Below are 5,831 nucleotides of genomic sequence, written 5' to 3' on the forward strand. Positions count from 1 at the left end.
AGGAAGCCCAATGTGGGACTGAGCCAAAGGCAGACACTCAACTGCTGAGCTACCCAGGCTCTTGAATAAGGGACTTGAGGAAGACACCACACTGTAGCTCTTGTCCTGTTGTAAATTCTTTCTGGATATCCTGATTTGAAACCAATGACAAAATACATATACTGCATATACTGACTGTTGCACATTAATAATCAATCCAACTGTAATGTATAAGTAGAATTTGTGTTTTACTATTTCATAACTTTTTTTTTTTCTAATTACCAAAGAGCACAATTTATTTCTATTTCAGTGACAAGGTCAAGGTCAATGAGCTAGGCCATCTGTCTACGGCTCTAGCAGTTAAATCAATGCCCGTACATAGATCATGAATGTCAGAAATTAGAGGAAAAAACCGTTGAATCCAGTATTGAGCCTTTGGAGGCTTTCCTTTGATCTGCACCAGCATTCTTACTTGCGATTTGGCAATCAGAATGGTTTCGTGAGACCCGCAGGCCATCCACACGCCTCCTGGCGACCCGGGTGGGTGCTCGCCCTCGCTCTCCTCCCCGCGTCCCCATGGAGAAGACGGAGCTGATCCAGAAGGCGAAGCTGGCCAAGCAGGCCGAGCGCTACGACGACGTGCATGCATGAAGGCCTTGCATGAAGGCCGTGACGGAGCAGGGCGCTGAGCTGTCCAACGAGGAGCACAACCTGCTCTCCGTGGCCTACAAGAACGTGGTCGGGGGCCGCAGGTCCGCCTGGCGGGTCATCTCGAGCATCGAGCAGAAAACCGACACCTCACCTCGGACAAGAAGTTGCCCCTGATTAAGGACTGTCGGGAGAAAGTGGAGTCCGAGCTGAGGTCCATCTGCACCACGGTGCTGGAATTGTTGGATAAGTATTTGATAGCCAACGCAACTAATCCAGAGAGTAAGATCTTCTATCTGAAAATGAAGGGAGATTATTTTCGGTACCTTGCTGAAGTTGCGAGTGGTGATGATCGAAAACAAACGATAGATAATTCCCAAGGAGCTTACCAAGAGGCTTTTGATATAAGCAAAAAAGAGATGCAACCCACACACCCCATCCGCCTGGGGCTGGCTCTTAACTTTTCTGTATTTTACTACGAGATCCTTAATAACCCAGAGCTTGCCTGCACTCTGGCTAAAACAGCTTTTGATGAAGCCATTGCAGAACTTGATACACTGAATGAAGATTCATACAAAGAGCACCCTCATCATGCAGTTGCTTAGAGACAACCTAACACGGACATCAGACAGTGCAGGAGAAGAATGTGATGCAGCAGAAGGGGCAGAAAACTAAATGCATACAGGGTGGCCATCCTTCTTCCCCTCGAGAAACCTTTTTACTCATCTCCATTCTTTATTCCATTTGGATTTCCTATAGCAAAGAAAGCCATTCATGTGTATGGAATCAACTGTTTATAGTCTTTTCACACCACAGCTTTGGGAAAACTCCATTCCTTGATTTGTGTTTGTTTTGGCCTTCCTGGTGTGCAGTTACTGCTGTAGAAAAGTATTAATAGCTTCATTTCAGATAAACATAAGTAACCTCCAAACACTTATGTAGAGGACTAAAAATGTATCTGGTATTTAAGTAATCTGAACCAGTTCTGCAAGTGACTGTGTTTTGTATTACTGTGAAGATATGAAAATGTAGTCATTACAATTTAAGTGTTCCATATAACTTCTTAATTTCTACATTCCCTCCCCTACTCTTCTTCGGGGGTTTCCTTTCAGTAAGCAACTTTTCATGCTCTTAATGTATTCCTTTATGGTAGGAATCCAGAAGTATTAGATTGAGTGGAAAAGCGTTTGGCATTTCTGCACTGGGGGTCACAAATTGAAATGCGCCCCTTATCATACATGATGGAGGTCTTGTGTATCTGTGACAACAGGAAGTTTCCTTACTCATTCTTCATTTGCTGCTGTTTAAGTTGACAACTTCCCTTCCCAATAAAAATTTACTTACACCTCCTGCCCTTGTGAATACCTCCTGGTATTCACTTTACTATGTAATAGAAGTAGCATGTTGCTGCCAGAATACAAGCATTGCTTTTGGCAAATTAAAGTGCATGTCATTTCTTACTACACTAGAAAGGGGAAATAAAGTACACAAGTCTAAGTCTAAAACGTTAGTACTTTTCCATGCAGATGTGTACACATGTGAGAGGGTGTCCAGTTTGTCTAGTGATTGTCATGTAGAGTTGGACCACTATTGTGTGTTGCTAATCATTGACTGTAGTCCCAAAAAAGCCTTGTGAAAATGTTATGCCCTATGTAACAGCAGAGTAACATAAAACTACATTTTAGAAACAAAAAAAAAAAAAGTTTTCATGAGGCACACACACACACACACACACACACACGCCTTTGTCAAAAGGGCTTCCATTATAAACAAAGGAAGTGTACCACAGCGAGCGCCATCTAAATGAAGGCCATGCCTATGAGTATCAGGATGAAGGGTACATGGTGCATGAGGTCTACTGCTGTAGTTTCAGGCAGTGTTCCCTTAAACAAATGCTGGTATTAGTGACCACGCTAATAAGGAAAGTCTTTCCTCTATGGCTTTGTCTCTATTACTTGGCTCTGCAAAGAGCTGGGTAGACAAGTCTTTAGTCCATTTTTTCAAAAGTCTCCAGGTGGGTCAAATGTATATCATTTCTAACTGTACCTGATAGAGGAGGTCATCAAGAAGGTGTGAGCACCAGTTTACTCATAAGCTGAACCTGAGCAAATGGAAGCCCTTTCTCCACTTGTCTTGTAGTATGTATGTGTTCTGTGGGCCTTCCCCACACCCAGATGCTGCTCCAAAGATACATCCTGGAGATAAAAGTGTAGCATTGAGGCTGGCTGGACCAGGTACATTACTGAACATAGATAAGGCCTCTGTATAAACTCTTAACTTGACAAGCAGGTGCAGAAACCCACTCATCTTGCAGCTGCCCCAAGCAAGCCTCCTTAGTAAGTTCCCTTGTTTATCAAACCTGCCACCTGGGAATCTGGAGAGGCCTGCCTCTGCCTCTGGTCTCTCTCTCTATGCTTGCTCCTTGAATGGCGCTGGTTTCAGGTTACAGCAGCAATCTTCCTCCTGGTCCCTCTCAATCTTGTTCTTCACACATAAGACTCACCTCTTCCTTCTGAACTTTTGAAATTTTGGTATTTACAGTCTGTCTATCATGAATTTTATTACCTGATTTTGCTCACATAAAATACTTTTAGGAGCAGAAAAAAGATGTTGCAATAGTCATATACACCATCAGGACAGCTCTGCTATCTCAGACTAAATACTTCAGACAGTAGTGTGTTTGAGTGTATTTTCTGTGTTTTTGCTTTTGTTTGTGCTGTTTGGGATACAACTAATATTATGAATAAATTATAAAAACTCAAAATTGTAATTTTCCCTAAATAGAAAGTGCCACTGAGATATACAGTAATTATTGAACCATCTATGCACACTGTTCTAGGCCCTAGGTATAGAATGTTGAGTAAGACACAATTCCTATCTTCATGAAGATTAAAATCTAGTGAGATGAACTTATTAGTCAGCAGCTACTACTCGATCTGTGAAGCCGTGGATGGAGTTCTGTGGCAATACACAGGTAGATTTCCTAGAGACTTCTATCCCCTGCAGTAATTTTTAGATTAAGACCAGAAAGGACAGAATGTGAGTAATCCAAGAGAAGAGATAAGAGGACATTTTTATCAGGCAGGGGGGAAATCATGTACAAAAACTGAGAGTGAGAGTAAATAAGAAAACTTTAAAAATATGTTTGCATGGTTGGAAAGGAAAGGATGAGGCATTAGTTGAAAAGATTAGATGTCCTGGTGAATGCATCAGGGTTATTTACCCCAAGGATAATGGAAAACCATGTAAGAATACTAACCAGGGGAGTTCTGTTGTCAGCTTTGATTAAGAAAGAAGGCGTACTAAATGGATAGAAGATTGAACAGCATGTATGAAATCAGAATTGCCCACATCACCAAGTGTTTGTCAAAATTTCTAAATCTGAGAGGGGAAGCAGGTGGAATTCAGTTAGGAATCAAATGCAAATGAGCTTCAAGTGACTTCAGTTCTTTCCTTTGTCTTGCCCTTTCCCTTCCCATCAAAGTCTCTTCCCTCTATCAGGACACTAATTTTTGTGTGACTATCTTCCAATGGAGGGGAGGACAGTCAGTAATGCAACCCAGAAAGAAAGGAAGAATTAGACTCAAGGGAGAAAAACACTTTCTTAGCTGCCCATGAAGAGCCTGCATTTCCAGGAATAAAGAACATAATTTAGGTAAAATATGTTCCTTTTCTCAGAAGGAAGATCCATCCTGTTCCTGTTTCCCTAACCATCCAGTTAAGGATATATCAATAGTCTTAATACACAGTCACATCAACAAGTCCTTACAAATATTTCACAAGCACTTGAAGACATAATTCCTATAATCTTCAATTTTATAATCTTGTCATTATCAGGGGAGGGGCAGATATGTGCAACAACAGGAGATACTTTTGAATATCATAGGCAGGATACAAGTAGAAAATAGGGAAATACTTGAAAAGATTAAAAACCATGTCCCTCCTCATAATCAAACAATACTTCTTTCTTTTCTGGCCCATATGACAAATTACTTTTATTTTTTTAAAGATTGATTGAATAATTGATTGCTTTTTAGGGATTTTATTTATTTGAGAGGGAGAGAGAGAGTGAGCATGAGCAGGATAGAAGAGCAGAGGGGAGTAAGAAGCAGACTCCCCACTGAGCAAGGAGCCCAACACAGAACTCAACCCCAGGACCCTGAGATCATGACCTGAACTGAAATCGAGAGTCAAAAATATCTGAAATATTCAGATATAATGGGAAACTACTTTCTACTGAAAGTTAAATTTAAAATGCTTCATAAAATGTAAAAGTACAAAGGTATGAAATGTGATAATAAGGAAGAAGTGCCATAGGGCAGGTGGCAGTACCCATTTCTCTATGTCCTATAAAAGGGAGCCTTAGCTAAATGATAACAAAATATTTAGTGAAGATGCAAGGGTGCAAAGGGTTGCAATCAGTGGTCTTTGAATACCGTAACCCATTAATGAGAATATTTCTTTTGTGAAGTGGAATTGTTAGCTTGATGCCACTATACTTGTGGCAATACTTTATCTATTTTCCCTCATTTAATTCTGTTTTGACTGAGCAATTGTTTGATTTGAGTTTGGGCCAAATAAATAAAATGGTCTTGCTATATGAACACAAGCATTCTGTTTCTTATAAAAGTTATATTTCCCATGAGGAAGTTGATATTTTAGGTTTACATAATGGTCTCAAGCTTAGTAAACATCTCCACTGATAATGTGCGTACCTTAAACGATGCCCTGAGTGGGGAAACTAATGCTTTTATGGTTATAGACTTCTTTGAAAGCTATAACAAATAAAAACACATATGCAGCAAAATAAAACTAGAACTTTTGTATTTGTTGAATATTTTGGCTAAGATAGTTTTCTCCTGATTCCCTGACCAGACAGCCTCTCACAGTGATGTTCTTATTACTGTATTCATACTTTTCCTATCACATTTCCTAAGTCATATATAAACTCATATATATTAAAATATATATAAACCCATATATATCAGATACATTATATAATATATATAATACATTTAAGTCTTTAAGATTCAAGACTTAAAAGGACAGAGATATGTTTTTTTCTTGATCACTTTTATAACTCTTACCATGTAATCTTCAATTTTATAATCTTGTCATTATCGGGGGAGGGGCACCATGTAGGCGGATTGTGCCTGACACATAAGGTACCAAATAAACACTTGCTGAATAAATAATGAATTTTT

General features: G+C 39.7%; 1 pseudogene; it reads left to right on the forward strand.

The window, feature by feature from the left end:
* Window positions 1–526: 526 nt before the first annotated feature.
* Window positions 527–1,367, forward strand: LOC112925880 (14-3-3 protein theta pseudogene; annotated as a pseudogene).
* Window positions 1,368–5,831: the final 4,464 nt, after the last annotated feature.

This window comes from Vulpes vulpes, chromosome 12 (genome assembly GCF_048418805.1).
Source record: "Vulpes vulpes isolate BD-2025 chromosome 12, VulVul3, whole genome shotgun sequence".
Taxonomy (NCBI): domain Eukaryota; kingdom Metazoa; phylum Chordata; class Mammalia; order Carnivora; family Canidae; genus Vulpes; species Vulpes vulpes.